The sequence below is a fragment of the Ursus americanus genome, chromosome 2, assembly GCF_024610735.1.
Source record: "Ursus americanus isolate L20-20 chromosome 2, mUrsAme1.1.p, whole genome shotgun sequence".
Lineage (NCBI taxonomy): Eukaryota > Metazoa > Chordata > Mammalia > Carnivora > Ursidae > Ursus > Ursus americanus.
The window spans coordinates 40,741,070-40,758,542 of record NC_142128.1 but is presented as its reverse complement, the minus strand read 5'-3'; the positions used below and the strand labels follow the sequence as shown (position 1 = coordinate 40,758,542).

The following is a 17,473-nucleotide window of genomic DNA, read 5'->3' as shown; positions in this document are numbered from 1 at the left end:
CCAGGACCCTTAGTGGCTCCTGCTCTCAGGGCAAGGAGGTGACTGTAAAAAATCCCATCTCTAGTTCAAAGAGACAGGGAAACTTCTATCACACTGTGAGTTCTGATTAGGGATGGGTGAGAATATACCCTGAAAATTTAGGTGTGGGCCTGCACTCATACAGGTTTAAATTATTTTCATCTGGAGATCCCCAAGCTGAGAAATAAATGTAAAAAATTGTTCAGAACCCTTTGTTTAAAAAAAAAAAAAAAAAACTAAAAAAAAAAAGAACCCTTTGTTACCTTGGGGTAACTGGCACAAGCATATAAAAACTACTCTGGAGGAACAGGTCCACAATCCAAATCACACAGGATTGCTCCAGATAAAGTCCCAATGAAAACAAGTCTTCCGATAAAAAATGACAAAAAGCACAAGAAACAATTAATTCATTTACCATGAAGAAGAGTCACTGTTATAAAAATCAGTAGGAACTGAAACTTCGGATAATACATCTCTTGATTATAGCTTATAAAACAAGTATATTTAAACTATTAAGTACAAAGATTTTGAAAGAACAGAAAAAATAATTTGGGGGAGACAGATTTGAAAAAAGAAATAGAATAACTAAAAATGCAGAATATGGTCTTCTATTCAGCAGGCCAGGCACTGAATAAAATAGGAAAAAAAAAAACACCTCTCCCAAGGAGCTTAACATTTTAGTGGGTGGTAAACAGACCACCAAATATAAATGTGGAATATTAGTCATAAAAAGAAAGGAAGTCTTGCCTTTTTCCACAGCATGGATGGACCTTGAGGGCATTATTCTCAGATAAGTGAGACAGAGAAAGGTACCATCTCACTTATATGTGGAATTGAAACAAAACAAAAAAACCTCACAGAGAACAGATTAATGGTTGCTTGTGGGGGTGGGGGGATGAAATGGGTAAAGCTGCTCAAAAGGTACAAACTTCTAGTTAAAAAATAAATTATAGAGATGGTTTTTAGTCACGGAGATGCAGGGTATAGCATTGCGTGACCATAGCTAACAATACTGTATTATGTATTTGAAAGTTGCTAAGCGAGTGGATCTTTTTTTTTTGTTTTTAAGGATTTTATTTATTTGACAGAGGGGGAGAGAGAGCACAAGCAGGGGGAGCGGCAGAGGGAGAAGCAGACTCCCTGCTGAGCAGGAGCCCAATGTGGGGCTCGATCCCAGGACTCTGAGATCATGACCCAAGCCGAAGGCAGACGCTTAACACCTGAGCCGCCCAGGCGCTCCTAAGCAAGTGGATCTTAAGTTCTCATCATAAGAAAAAAATTAGCTGTATGGTGATGGATAGTAAGATTTATTGTGGTCATTTTTTCATAACATGTACAAATGAAAGGTCATTATTATGTATATCTGAAACTGATATGCTATATGTCAACTGTATCTCAGTTTAAAAAAAAAGCAAGCAGAAATGGCCCTGAATGTAGGCTGAGAACCCAGATACATGAAGTCCTGAAGGCCAAGTGTCGAAAGCACTTAAAAAGGAAGGAATCTTGGAGTGCCTGGGTGGCTTCAGTTGGCTAAGCATCCAACTCTTGGTTTTGGCTCAGGTCGTGATCTCAGGGTTGTGAGATTGAGTTTTGTGTCAGGCTCTGTGCTGGGCATGGAATCTGCTTGAGATTCTCTCTCTCTGCACCTACCCCCCAGCTTGTGTGCGTGGTCACTCTCTCTTTCTGTCTCAAAAAATAAAAAGGAAGGAATACTGCTTTGGTTAAATACTGCTGAAAGTTCAAGTAAAATGAGGATTGATTTTTTAAAAAGTTTAGGAGAAAAACAATTGGATTTGGTACCATCAGTGAATTAGTTTCTTCATGTTGATGGGAACAAAATCTGAACTGAAATAGTTCCAAGAGAAAATAGAGGCAGAGAGAAAGTGGAGACAGTAGAGATAACACTTGTGAGTAATTTTGCTATAGAGTGTACAGGGAAGTGGGACGGACAGTAAATGGAATAGGACAAGAGGTCATGGGACAGTTTTCCCAAGGTGGAAATAGTACACCAAGTTGGTCGGAAGATGGAATGATTCTCAACATTGGCTGAATAATAGAAGCAACTAGGGCATTTGTTAAAGTACATATGCTTGAACCCTATGGCAGACCATTAGATCAGAATCTTTAGGAGTGAGTGGGACCCCTGGTATCAGTTTGGTTTTTTGTTTTTTTCCCAGTTCCTTAGATGATTCTGATGTGTATCCAAAGTTGATGTGTTCTGCAGTAGATCAGTGAAATTAAAAACTCATAAGATGTGGGGCGCCTGGGTGGCTCAGTTAGTTAAACGTCTGCCTTCAGCTCAGGTTATGATCCCAGGGTCCTGGGATTGAGCCCTGCATTGGGCTCCCTGCTCAGCAGCCTGCTTCTCCTCCTTCCTCTGCAGCTCCCTCTACTTGTGTGCACGCTCTCTCTAATTAAAAAAAAAATCTTAAAAACCCTCAGAAGATATGTTTGTTAAAAAGCATATTCAACATAGCTAAAGAGAGAATAAGGAGCAACAGGAGGAAATTACACAGAATGCAGCATAGAGATAGAAAGAAATGGAAAATATGACAAAAAGATTGAGATGTGGAGACCAGAGTAAGATGGCCCAAGATATATCTCATTAGGGGTTCTAGGAGAGAACAGAAAAAAACTGAGATGGTAATAATGCTTAAAGAGATAATGGCTGAGAATTTTCCAGAATTGCTAAGTATATCAATCTTCAACTTCAGGAAAAAATAGCGAATCTTGAAAGGATCAATAAAACTAAACACATTAGAACAAATTAGTGATACTGAGTCTTGTAAAACGTCAAAGACAAAGAAAGAAATGAAAGCAACCAGGGAGAAAAAAACATTACCACAAAGGAATGAAAGTTAGACTTCAGTCAGACTTCTCAACAAGAAAATGCCAGGAAAGTAATACTTTCAAAGTACAGAGAAAAGGTAAGTGTATTAGAACTCTGTGCTCATTCTAGAGTGAGGATGAAGTAAACATTTTCAGGGAGACTTGACTGTGTTTAGCAGTTAGATATTTTTTTTCTTCTTCTTCTTATCCTTTTAAATAAAAATTTTAAATTCAGTTAACTTATAATATATTATTGATTCAGAGGTACAGGTCTCTGATTCATCAGTCTTTTATATAACATCCAGTTCTCATTACATCATGTGCCCTCCATATAATGTCTATCACCCAGTTACCCTATCCTCCCACCTGTCTCCCCTCCAGCAACCCTCAGTTTGTTTCCTATGATTAAGAGTCTCTTATGGTTTGTCTCCGTCTCTGATTTCGTCTTGTTTCATTTTTTCCTCTCTTGCTCTATGATCCTCTGTTTTGTTTCTTAAATTCCATGTGTCAGTGAGATCATATAATTGTCTTTCTCTGATTGACTTATTTCACGTAGCATAATACTCTCTAGTTCCATCCATGTTGCAAATGGCAAGATTTCGATTTCTTTGATGACTGAGTGGTGTTCCATTGTGTATATGTACCACATCTTCTTTATCCATTCATCTACTGATGGGCAGCTGGGCCCTTTCCATAGTTGACTATTGTGGACATTGCTTAGAAGTTAGGTATTCTACTAAAAGAACTAATAAAGGGTATGTATTAGGAGAAAAGAATTTGAATCCACTAAAATTGGCAGGACAAAAAGAAATTTGTGGGTAAATCCAAGGTAGCTTTCACTATATATAACACACTAATAATGACTAATTTGAGGGACGCCTGGGTGGCTCAGTTGGTTAAGCATCCCACTCTTGATTTCAGCTCAGATCATGATCTCAGGGTCGTGAGTCAAGCCCCGCATTGGGCTCCACACTGGGTGTGGAGCCTACTTAGAAAAAAATAATAAAATTTTTTAAATGCCTACTTAGAAAAAAATAAATTTTAAAAATTATAAAGAAGAACATTGGTAAAGGAAATTTCAAATGACTAAAAAGGTCTTTATTTCACCTTTGTTTTTAAAAGACTTTTAAGATTTTTAAAAATTTTAAGTACAGTCTACTCCCCCAACTTGGGGCTTGAATCATGACCCCAAGATCAAGAGTTACACGCTCTACTGACTGAGCCAGCTGGGTGCCCTTGTTTTTAAAAGATATTTTTTGGGGTATGGTATTTAGGTTGTCAGGTTTTTTCTTCTACTTCCTGTCTTCTCTTTTGCCTTGTTCGCACCAAGATATCTGGTATTATCCTTATTTTTACATAATCTGTCTTCCCCTTGCCCTATCCTGGCTACTTTTAAGTTTTTATAGCAGTTCTAAGCAATTTAATTATGTCCCTTGGTATAGTTTTCTTCATGTTCCTTGTGCTTGAGGTTTATTGAGATTCTTGGATTTGTAGGTTTATAGTTTTCATTGTTTATTCATTTTTGGTCATTATTTGTTCCTATGTTTTTTTCCACTCCCATTTCCTCTGAGGGACTCTGATTATCTGGGTATTAGGCTGCTTAGAGTTGTTTCCCAGCTTTAGGGCGCCTGGGTGGCTCAGTCAATTAAGTGCCTGCCTTCAGCTCAGGTCATGATCCTGGGGTCCTCAGATGGAGCCCTGCATCCAGCTCCCCTGCTCCGCGGGGAGCCTGCTTCTCCCTCTCCCTGCTGCTCCCCCTGCTTGTGCACACGCACGTGCTCGCTTTCTCTCTGTTAAATAAATTAATAAAATCTTTAAAAAAAAGAAAAAGAAAAAGATTATTCTCTTAAAAAAAGAAAAAAAGTCTCCCACCCCCCTCATGCTCTTCTTATTTATTCTTTATATCTTTGATTTGAGGTAATTTTTATTACTACATCTTCTGGTTCATTAATCTTTTTTTCCTGTAATAACTAATCTGTTAATACCATCCAGTGTGTTTTAACATCTTTATTGAGATATATTTTACATACCACAAAATTAATCTATTTTAAGAATGTACAGTTTAATGGTTTTAGTATATTCACAGAGTTGTGCAGTTATCCCCGCACTCTGAGATTAGAACATTTTCATCACCCCAAAAAGAAACCTCTGGTTCAGATGGTTAAGCATCTGCCTTCAGCTCAGGTCATGATCTCTGGGTCCTGGGATTGAGCCCTGCATTGGGCTCTCTGCTCAGCAGGGAGTCGGCTTCTCCCTCTGCCTTTGCCCTGCTACCCTGCTCATGCTTGCTCACTCATTCTCAAGTGAATAAATAAAAAAGTCTTCCAAAAAAAAAGAAAAGAAAGAAAGAAAAGAAACCTCCCACCCATCAGCAGACGTTCTGCATTTCAACCTTCTATTCAGCTCTAGGCAACCACTAGTCTACTTTCTGTTTCCATCGACTTGCCTATTCTGGACTTTTCATACAAATGGAATCATGCAATAGATGGCCTTTTGTGACTGACTTCTCAGTTAATGTTGTTAAGTTCATCTATGGTGTAATTCTTATCAGTATTTCATTCCTTTTTGTGGCCGTATAATATCCCATTGTACAGGTACACGACATTTTGTTGATTCATCAGTTGATGGGCATTTGGGTTATTTGCACTTTTCGGCTATTAGGAATAATGCTGTGGTGAGCATTGGTGTACAAATTTTTTTTTAAGATTTTATTTATTTGACAGAGACAGCCAGCGAGAGAGGGAACACAAGCAGGGGGAGTGGGAGAGGGAGAAGCAGGATCCCAGCGGAGCAGGGAGGCCGATACGGGGCTCGATCCCGGGACCCTGGGATCACGCCCTGAGCCAAAGGCAGACGCTTAACGACCGAGCCACCCAGGCGCCCCTGGTGTACCAATTTTTGTGTGGAAATAATGTTTTCAGTTCTCTTGGGTATGTGCCTAGCAATGGAATTGGTGGGTCATATGGTAACTCTGTGTTTAACTTTGTGAGGAACTGCCAAGCTCTTTTCCAAACTGATTGTACCATTTTCCGTTCCCACCAGCAGTGTGTGAAGATTCTAGTTCTCTGCGTGCCCCTCAACACTTAACTGTGTTTTTGTGACAGGTATCTCTCTGCAGTTGTCATCTCTCTGGTACTCTGTCCTTTCACCGTACCTCTTCTCCATCTGTTTGGCTCACAAGTCGGCCTGGCTCTGCCTCAATTCCCCCTGCCCACACCATGTCCTAGAAACTCTCTCAAGACAATATATGAAGGCATTTGGCCAGCTTACCTTGCTTGTTTCCTGTTCCTGTGGCATCACTGCCTTTGTTGCCTGATGTCCAGTGTCTTGAAAACCTCATTTCATGTATTTTGTCTGGGGGGGTTATTATTTCGGGTGGGTGGGTAGATCCGGCCCTGTTAACACCATCTTTGCCAGAAGTGGACTTTGTGGCATTAAACATCAACAAATTGATGCTCACTGTTGAACTGGAGAATGGATTACTAAATTGTATATTTTTATAATGGAGTTCTACACAGCAGTTAAAATAAATGAACTTCACATATTGACTTAGATAAATTTTAAATATAAAAAAAAGAACATTGAAAGGCAAATGGAAAAGGATATGTACAAGAGCTACTTTTTAAAGTATAATTTATGAAAATACACGAACTATACTATATATTACTTAAAGATATATATGCAAATATGGTATAACAGTATTCATGGAAATGATAACAAATCCACCATAATACTGCCTTTTTCTGGGGAGAGAAGGAGGAGGTAGGTAGGAAATGGTTTGGGGATGCAGTTGTGCAGGGTGCTTTGACTGTATCTATAGTGTTTAATTTCACTAAAAATAAGTTATGAAGCCACATATATGACACATGACTGGGGTCTAAATATGTGAACAACTCTCAAAACTAAATAGTAAGAATAACCCAATTAGAAAATGGCCAGGGGGGGCGCCTGGATGGCTCAGTCGTTAAGCGTCTGCCTTCAGCTCAGGTCACGATCCCAGCATCCTGGAATTGAGCCCCACCCACATCAGGCTCCTGCTCAGCGAGGAGCCTACTTCTCCCTCTCCAATTGCCCCCTGCTTATGTTCCCTCTCTCGCTGTCTCTAGCTGTCAAATAAATAAATAAATAAATAAATAAATAAATAAATAAATAAGAAAATGGCTAGAAGACATGAACAGAGGGTTTTCACAAAAGAGGACTTACGGATGGCAAATAAACACATAGAAAGATATTCAACATCACTAGCCATTAGGGAAACACAAATGAAAACTATAGTGAAATATCACTACACACCTCTCAGAATGGCTTAAATAAAAAATAATGACACCACCAAATGCCAGTGAGGATATGAAGAAACTGGACTTCTCAAAGATTGCATATGGGATTATATGACGGTACAGCTACACTGGAAAACAGATTGACGGTTTCTTATAAAACTAAACATTTCTCAGCAGTCACACTCTTAAGCATTTATCCCAGAGAAATGAAAACTATGTTTCTGCAGAAACTTGTATGTGAATGTTCATAGCAGCTTTGTCATGGCAAAAAAACAAAACAAAAAAAACTAGAAACAACTCAGTTGTCTTTCAGCAGTGGAATAAATAGGGTACATTCATACCATGGACTACTAGTTGGCAATAAAAAGAAAAAGACTATTGGTACATGCAACAATATGGATGAATCTCAAGGGAATTCTACTAAAAGCCATTTAAAAAAAGCCAACCCCAGGGGCGCCTGGGTGGCTCAGTTAAGCATCTCACTCTTGGTTTCGGCTCGGGTCATGATCTGGGGGTCCTGGGATCAAGCCCCACATCAGGCTCCGCACTCATTGTGAGGTCTGCTTGGATTCTCTCTCTTCCTCTCCTTCTCCTCCTGCTCATGCGCGCTCTCTCTCTCTCTCTCATATGCGTGCGCGCTCTCTCTCTCTCTCTCTCTCAGATCTTTAAAAACAAAATTTTAGAAAGCCAACCTCTCAGGCACCTGGGTGGCTCAGTCGGTTTAAGCATTCAACTCTTTTTTTTTTTTTTATATAACTTTATCTTTTTTTTTTTTTTTTAAGATTTTATTTGTTTGACAGAGATAGAGACAGCCAACGAGAGAGGGAACACAAGCAAGGGGAGCGGAAGAGGAAGAAGCAGGCTCATAGTGGAGGAGCTTGATGTGGGGCTCAATCCCATAACGCTGGGATCACGCCCTGAGCCGAAGGCAGACGCTTAACCACTGTGCCACCCAGGCGCCCCTAAGCATTCAACTCTTGATCTCAGTTCAGGTCTTGATCTCAGGGTCATGAGATTGAGCCCCAAGTCTGGCTCTGCATTCAGTATGGGGTTTGTTAAGTTTCTCTCTTCCTCTCCCTCTGAGCTTCCCCCCGCCCCTGCATGCACTCTCTTTCTCTCTCTCTCTAAATAAATCTTTTTTTTTTTTTTTTTGAAGATAAAATTTTAGATATGGAACATAGATTGGTAATCACCAGGGTTTGGGATGTAGTTTGGGGGGGGGTGCAGTAAGAGGGTGGATATGTTTATAAAAGGGCAACATGAAGGATCCTTGAGGTGTGGGAACTGTTCTGTATCTTGACTATGATAGATACATTCACCTACAAATGTGATAACATTGCATAGAACTGAATAAGCACAGATGTATACAAGTAAAACTGGGGAATATCTGTAGATTTTTTTGTTTTAAGATTTTATTTATTTCAGAGAGAGAGAGAGAGAGGAGCATGAGCAGGGGGAGGGGCAGAGGGAGGGAGACAAGCAGACTCCCCACAGAGTGGGGAGCCTGACATGGGGCTCGATCTCAGGACCCCAAGATCATGAGCTAAGCTGAAATCAAGAGTTGGAGGCTTAACCAACTGAGCCACTCAGGCACCCCAAAAGTCTTTAGATTTTAAAAAGTATGAGAATGTATAAGAAGGGTATATATATTTTATATATTTGTGTGAATATGTATCTTACACGTACATGTATATTAATTATATGTTAAGTACTTACTTAAAAAAAAAAAAAAAACAAGCTCCACACCCAACGTGGGGCTTGAATGCACGGCCCCGAGATCAAGAGTTGCATGCTTCTCCGACTGAGCCAACCAGTCATCCCAAAACAACTTATTTTTTATATGTTCAATTAACTGGTCTTCAACAAAGCGGGAAAGAATATCCAGTGGAAAAAAGTCTCTTCAACAAATGGTGTTGGGAAAACTGGACAGCCATATGCAGAAGGATGAAACTGGACCATTTTCTTACACCATACACAAAAATAAATTCAAAGTGGATGAAAGACCTAAATGTAAGACAGGAAACCATCAAGATCCTAGAGGAGAAAGCAGGCAGCAAACCTCTTTGACCTCAGCTGCAGCAACTTCTTACTAGACACGTCTCCAAAGGCAAGGGAAACAAAAGCAAAAATGAATTATTGGGACTTCATCAAGATGAAAAGCTCCTGCAGAGCAAAGGAAACAGTCAACAAAACCAAAAGACAACTTACAGGGTGGGAGAAAATATTTGCAAATGACATTTCTGATAAAGGGTTGGTATCCAAGATATATAAAGAACTAGTCAAACTCAACACCCAAATAGCAAAAAATCCAGTCAAGAAATGGGCAGAAGACATGAATAGACACTTTTTCAAAGAAGACATACAAATGGCCAACAGATATATGAAAAGATGCTCAACATGACTCATCATCAGGGAAATTCAAATCAAAACCACCATGAGATGCCACCTCACACCTGTCAGAATGGCTAAAATCAACAACTCAGGAAACAACAGATGTTGGCAAGCATGTGGAGAAAGGGGAACCCTTTTACATTGCTGGTGGGAATGCAAACTGGCACAGCCACTGTGGAAAAGAGTAGGGGGGTTCCTCAAAAGTTAAAAATAGAGCTACCTTACAACCCAGCAATTCCACCACTAGGGATTTATCCAAAGAATACAGTGATTTGAAGGGGCACGTGCACCCCAATGTTTATAGCAACAATGTCCACAATAGTCAAAATATGGAAAGAGCTCAGATGTCCATCGACAAATGAATGGATAAAGAAGATGTGTTATATATACAATGGAATATTACTCAGCCATCAGAAAGAATAAAATGTTGCCATTTGCAGTGACGTGGATGGAAATAAAGTGTATTCTGCTAAGCAAAATAAGTCAATCAGAGAAAGACAAATACCATATGATTTCCCTCATATGTGGAATTTAAGAAACAAAACAGATGAACATGGGGAAGGGAAGGAAAAATAAGATAAAAATAGAGAGGGAGGCAAACCATAAGAGACTCTTAAATATAGAGAACAAACTGGTTGCTGGAGGGGAGGTGGGTGGGGAGATGGCCTAGTGGGTGATGGGTATTAAGGAGGGCACTTGCTGTGATGTGCACTGGTGTTGCATATAAGTGATGAATCACTGATTTCTACTCCTGAAACCAATATTACACTATATGGTAACTAACCTGAATTTAAAATTTTTTTAAAGGAATACTGTTTTGCTTTTATATAACTATAGGCTTAAATTTCATCATTTTTGAAAATTAGTGTTTGTCCTTTCTTTCTTTCTTTCTTTCTTTCTTTCTTTCTTTCTTTCTTTCTTTCTTTCTTTCTTTCTTTCTTTCTTTCTTTTTCTTTCTTTCTTTCTTTCTTTCTTTCTTTCTTTCTTTCTTTTCTTTTCTTTTCTTTTCTTTTCTTTTCTTTTCTTTTCTTTTCTTTTCTTTCTTTGAGTAGGCTCGACAACCCCAGGATCAAACCCCAAGTCCCATGCTCTACTGACCAAGCCACCAGGTGCCCCGAAAATTGGGGTTTTCTAACTTAACTAACAATTAAAATTTTTCTATTAATCCTCTGATGTGATTAATTGGGAAAGCAAATAGAAAGAGCCTTGTACATTGCCTGGTGAACAGCAAGCATTCAGTAGATGTTAATCTAGTTTGCTCATCCTCTCCATCCCTCCATCCTCTTCTCTCTCAGGATCCTCTAAGTCTTTGCTGCAGACCTGGATTTTGGTTTGGGGTTAACAGTGAGATGAAAACTTGACAAGCGTGGATCTGGAGCTGTGTTCCCACCTGGCTGTTCTTGTTTTTTACAGCAGTCAACTGTAACAACAGATTTAAAGCTGGGCATTTTTCTGCAGTAATTGTTGGACATAATTACTCTCTTCTTGGAACTCTCCTTTAGTTGTCCTGTTTTCCTAGTTTTCCCCCAGCTCTCTGGTCATTTCTTAGTTTCCTCTGACCACCCAGCCTTTAAATGTAGGTGTTGCCCGAGGTTCTATGCTTGACCCTCTTTTCTTGTGACTTTATGTTTTTTCTGGGCAGTTTCACTTATTCCCCATACCTTACTTCCATTACCTGCTGTACCTCTTCAAGTACTTATCTCCAGCCCTGGCCTGAACGCTGGCTCCTTCGTTTGTTTGCCATGTATCCTCCTGTTTATGTCCACCTTGATCTCACATCGGCACTTTGGACAGTTTTCCGTTAGGGTATTTTCAGTTCAGGTAACAGAAAGCCTAGTTCATACTGGCTCACACAGTAAGGGAGTTGATTGGCCTGTGTAACTGGAATCCAGAAACTAGCTTCGGGGCAGTTTGATGTGTGGCATGGCTGTGTGATTAGCTTCCGTCTCAGTGCTGCCGTGCGGTGTCTGCTTTATCTGCAGGCTGCCTGCCTTCCCTCACGGTCTCAAGATAGCTGCCAGCAGCAACATGCCAGGACTGCATCTTTTCACATTCACATTCAGAGGAAGAGAGTACAGGACTGGATAGGACCTGGTGACTGAGATTTAAAAGTCAGGGAAAGTCAGGGATGATTCCCAGGCTTCTAGCTTTTGTCTGTGGATGAATTCAGTTCTCTTCATTGAAATAATACGGAAGAAAAGCCGGCTATAAGAAGGCAGAGAAGATGGGTTCATGTGAACACCCAAGTACTTATTTTAGTTACGTGCACATGTGCCTCCTATCAGGATGAAATTGTTAAAAGACTGTGACCTAATCTTTTTTCACCTTTATTCCACCAGCCCACTGTGAACTTGGCACATAGTGTACTTAGTATTTGTGCGGGATGGACGCATGTGCGCACGCATGAATATACAACACTGCTTCCCAAGATTATCCCGCTCTGATACATGAGTCTGTATAACAGATTTTTGAAGTGAGCCAGTCCTGCATAGGAATCCCAGATTCACTGTCTAAAGCTTTATAGTCTTGGGACACTTGATTTAACATTTTCCCAACTGTAAAGTAGGGGTAATACCACTTACTTAGTAACTTGTTGAGGATATTTAAATGAGAACATGAGAAGTGCCTGGTAGTGTGTTTGGCTTTTAAGTAGGTACTTAAGAAAGATTAGCTGTTACGTTTAGCAGCCCACAAGAAAAAAGGCTGGTTAGGCATTAAAAGGCAGAATACAGGGACACCTGGGTGGCTCAGTCAGTTAAGCCATCGGCCTCTCCCCCAATTCATGCGTGCACGTGCGCTAAATAAATAATCTTTAAAGGGCAAAATACAACATTTATTTTACAGAAAATTTTTTTAAAGATTTTATTTATTTATTTGACAGAGAGAGAGAGACAGCCAGCGAGAGAGGGAACACAATCAGGGGGAGTGGGAGAGGAAGAAGCAGGCTCCCAGCAGAGGAGCCTGATGCGGGGCTCAATCCCAGAATGCTGGGATCACGCCCTGAGCCGAAGGCAGACGTTTAACGACTGCGCCACCCAGGCGCCCCTTATTTTACAGAATTTTTAAAATTTTATTTAAGCGGGCTCCACACCAAGTGTGGGGCTTGAACTCATGCCCCTGAGATTGATTAAGCAACACGTGCTCTACTGACTGAGCCAACCAGGCGCCCCTATTTTGCAGAATTTTTGTTTTGCTTTTTTGGAGAATTTTTGTGTGATAAATTTACATTGAATATTATTTTCACAGCTTTCTTTTTTAAGATTTTATTTTATTTATTTGACACAGAGAGAAAGAGCAGAAGTAGGCAGAGTGGCAGACAGAGGGAGAGGGAGAAGTAGGCTCCCCACTGAGCAGAGAGATCATGACCTGAGCTGAAGGCAGACGCTTAACGACTGAGCCATCCAGGCACTCCTATTTTCATTGGAGTATAAGTTTATGTTTCAGTAATTTTTTAAAAGATTTTATTTATTTATTTGAGAGAGAGCGAGCAGGAGGAGGGCAGAGGCAGAGGGAGAAGCAGGCTCCCTGCTGAGCATGGATCCCGATTAAGGCTCTATCCCAGGATCCTGGAATCATGACCTGAGCCAAAGGCGGACGCTTAACTGATTGAGCCTCCCAGGCACCACCAAGAACTTTTTCGTCATCCCAGAGATTCTGTTCCCATTAAATAATAGCTCCTCACTGCTCTTTCTCCACTTGCAGTCACAGGTAGCCTCTAATCTACTTTCTGTCTCCGTGAATTTGCCTGTTCTAGGTACCTCATATAAGTGGAAACATAAAATATTTGTCCTTCTGTGTGTGACCTACTTCACTTTGCTTGATATTTTCAAGATTCATCCATGTTTTATTGGATTTTGAGGCAAGATGGCTAGATCGGTGAAGAATGGGCAAGGAAAATTTGGTCCGAGTTCTCAAGGCATCTCTTGGGAAAGATTACTTACCTTAGACGTTCAAATATCTGTTTCTTGTTTCTCCCAACTTAGAGTGTATCTGTTTATTTCATTGGAGTGTAATAAAGGGGGTTGGTATTTGAGCAGTGTCCACCTGTTTGTATAACCATCTGAGAAGCCCGGATGATGATGGCATCCCAGACTCCATTCAGCTCTAGGTTATTGAAGTTTTGTTGCTTTGTTGCATATTTTCAGTGCTTATGAATATAATTTGCCTCAAAACTTGGAACACTGTGCCATATTAATTGCATTTGTATATCCTGCTGTGTACTTTTCTGGAGTATTTTTTTGCATCTAGGTGTATGATCAATTGAGTAACAGACTTCGCACCTGCAACTTCCCATGGGATTTTCAGTGGTCCTCTCAATATGAGATGTTTTATTTTGTTGTTTTTAAAGATTTTATTTATTTATGGGCGCTAGATGGTTCAGTTGGTTAAGCGTCCACCTTCGGCTCAGGTCATGATCTCAGGGTCCTGGGATCAAGCCCCACATCGGGCTCCTTGCTCAGAGGAGAGCCTGCTTCTCCCTCTCCCTCTGCCTGCAGCTATCCCTGCTTGTGCTCTGTCTCTCACTCTCTCTGTCAAATAAATAAATTTTTAAAAAATTTTAAAATATTTACTTATTTATTTGAGAGAGGGGGGGAAAGTGAGGGAAAAGCAGACTCCCTGCTGAGCAGGGAGCCCAGTGTGAGACTTGATCCCATGTCCCTGGGATCATGACCTGAGCCAAAGGTGGACGCTTAACTGAGCCACCCAGGCGCCCCTCAATATGAGATGTTGGTCAAGTTCCCTGGAACACTGCTGCTGTGGAGTTGGGGGTTAACTTTTGATGTTCTGTAGCGTTCAGCTTTCCAGTTTCCACCTTGTCAGTATTTTTGAGAAGTAAACCACTTCAGAAATAACACATACCAAAATACCAGAACTTTAGGGGGACCTGTAGCTAAAGACTGTGTGTGTATTCTATAATATGTCTCCTATCGGAAGCTGTTAAAACTAAGAGGATATGGAAAAGTTGGAACCTCATATGCTGCTGGCAGTGACATAAGATGGTATAGCCCCTTTGAGAAGCAGCCCAACACTTCTTCTAAGTGTTGAGCAAAGAGCTACCATGCAGCCCAGCAGTTCCCTCCTAGGTCTTTACCCAAGAGAACTGAAAACAGATTCACACAAAAACTTACACACAAAAGTTCACAGCATTGTTCATAATAGCAAAAAGTAGGGGAAAAAGCAAATGTCCATCAGTTGATAAATGGATAAACAAAATATATCTATGCAAATGGAATATCATTTGGACATAAAAAGATACAAAGTACTAACACAGGCTACAAATGTGAATGAACCTTAAAAACATGATGCTTAGTGAAAGAAGCCGGTCACCAAACACATATGATTCCACTTATGTGAGAAGTCCAGCGGTGCCTAGGTGGCTCAGTCAGTTAAGCATTCAACTCTTGATTTTGGCTCAGGTCGTGATCTCTCAGGATCGTGAGATCAAGCCCATGTCACACTCTGTGCTGGGCATGGAGTCTGCTTAAGATTCTCTCCCTGCCCCTCCCCTCTCTCACGCACACTTGCTCTCTCTCCGTCTCTCTCTCCTCTTCTTTCTCAAAAAATAAAATAAAATAAATAAAAGTTCATATTAGCAAATTAAGAGACAGAAAGTAAATTAGTTGAGGACAGACATGGGAGCAGAGGGACTGCTAATGGGTATGGGTTTTTTAGAGGGTAGATGATAAAAATGTTGTAGTATCGATTGTGGTGGTGGTTACATAGCTCTGTGAATATACTAAAAACCATTGAAATGTGCACTTTATTTATTTTTTTAACATTTATTTATTTGAGAAAGCACCCATGCATGAGACGTGGGATGGGGAGAGGGAGAGAAGAGAATCCTCAGGCAGACTTCCTGCTGAGCCCAACGCTGGGCTGCATCCAGGACTCTGAGGTCAGGACCTGAGCCAAAATCAGGAGTCAGCCACTTAACCAACTGAGCCACCCAGGCACCCCAAAGTGTGTGCTTTAAATAGGTGGGTTATGGGGCGCCTGGGTGGCGCGGTCGTTAAGCGTCTGCCTTTGGCTCAGGGCGTGATCCCGGCGTTCTGGGATCGAGCCCCACATCAGGCTCCTCTGCTGTGAGCCTGCTTCTTCCTCTCCCACTCCCCCTGCTTGTGTTCCCTCTCTCGCTGGCTGTCTCTCTCTCTGTCAGATAAATAAATAAATAAAATCTTAAAAAATAAAAATAAATAAATAGGTGGGTTTTGTGATCTATGTATTACATCTCAATAAAGCTAATCTTTTTAAAAAGAGAATTAAGAAATACCACCCAGAGTGCCTGGGTGGCTCAGTCGGCCTCTACTTTCAGGTCAGGTTATAATCTCAGGGTCCTGGGATAGAGCCCTGCATTGGGCTCCCTGCTCAGCGGGGAGTCTACTTCTCCCTCTCCCTTTGTTCCCCCCCCCCCGCCCCACTCCCCACTCCCCACTTATGCTGAATCTCTCTCAAATAAATAAAATCTTTTTAAAAAAAGAAAAGAAACATTCCCCAAATTTCAGAGATCTGGCTTTTGACTTTTTTCTGGTCTCCAAAATGTCTGTTTCCTTTTGTTGGATTTTTGGGGGGGGGGGGGTCATACCCAGGAAAGGATCAAATAGCTCTTACTTTACTCCTCACTACAAGAAGGAAGATGCCTCAAGCACATATATTTCTTTGTAAGAGCACCGGTTAACATTGGTAGTCTTCTCTGTCCTGCTACTTGAGTCTGTGAATTATTGGGTCTGATCTCACATTTTAGATATAGAAGTCATAACCCTAGGGGCACCTTGGTGGTTCAGTCGTGAAGCGTCTGCCTTTGGCCCAGGGCGTGATCCCGGGATCCTGGGATCGAGCCCTGCATCAGGCTCCCTGCTCTGCTGGGCGCCTGCTTCTTCCTCTCCCACTCCCCCTGCTTGTGTTCCCTCTCTCACTGGTTGTCTCTCTCTCTCTCTGTCAAATAAATAAAATCTTAAAAAAAAAAAAAAAAAAAAGAAAAAGAAGTCATAACCCTAGGGTATAGGAATTAAATTTTGCTGAGCATCTTCTAAGTACCTACTTTTACAGATAAAATTGAGATTTAGGGAGGTAAAGTAACTTATTAAATATTTGACCTTATAAAAGTAATTAGCAGTTTGAACCTATGTTTCTATGATTCAAAAAATTTTCTTTCCAGTGCCTCATTGCTGTTCCCTACCAGGAAAACAGCCCTGGATTTAAAAGTATGGAAGAAATTCTGCATTTAGATTTTGTTAGCATAAAAAAAATCACAGTGAGAGGGAAAATGATAATTTTCTTGCCTTTATAATTTTGCTGCATAAGTAGAGAAAGTATTACCTCTTACCAGCCTAAACACCTGAATCTTTCATTAAAGCCAAGTATCTTTTTTTTCCGAGTAGGCTCCATGCCCAGTGGGCTTGAACTCACAGCCCGAGATCAGGGGTCACCTGCTCTACCAGCTGAGCCGGCCAGGCACCCCCATAAAGACAAGTGTCTTTTTTTTTCCCTTAAAGATTTTATTTATTTATTTGACAGAGAATGACCGAGATAGAGCACTAGGAGGGAGTCAGAGGAAGAAGCTGACTCCCTGCTGAGCAGGGAGCCCCATATGGGACTCGATCCTGGGACTCCAGGATCATGACCTGAGTGGAAGGCAGTTACTTAACCAACTGAGCCACCCAGGCACCGTAAAGCCAAGCATCTTAAGATATTTAATCTGTATCTGTATAGACTTGCTGCATCCAGACAACGGAGGCTTCCCATTAGATACTCTTTGTTTATTTCATCTTTCTCATATTCCTCCATAAGATGGGCCAATTAAAGATATGCCTGGGTGACTTGAGGAACTTCCCTGTTCATAAAAGAGTCTTTTCCAGGAGAAGAATGTGGTATGATAGTTAAAACCAGCGCATCTGACTTTGAGCATACGGACACAAAAAGCCAATCACAAAAGAATGTTTATTTTCTGAGAGATGTAA

General features: G+C 40.9%; 1 protein-coding gene across 3 annotated transcripts in view; it reads left to right on the top strand.

Annotated features, from left to right (window-relative positions):
- Positions 1–17,473, top strand: part of GATAD2B (GATA zinc finger domain containing 2B) — an 87,959-nt gene that overhangs the window by 53,476 nt on the left and 17,010 nt on the right. The window lies entirely within an intron of this gene.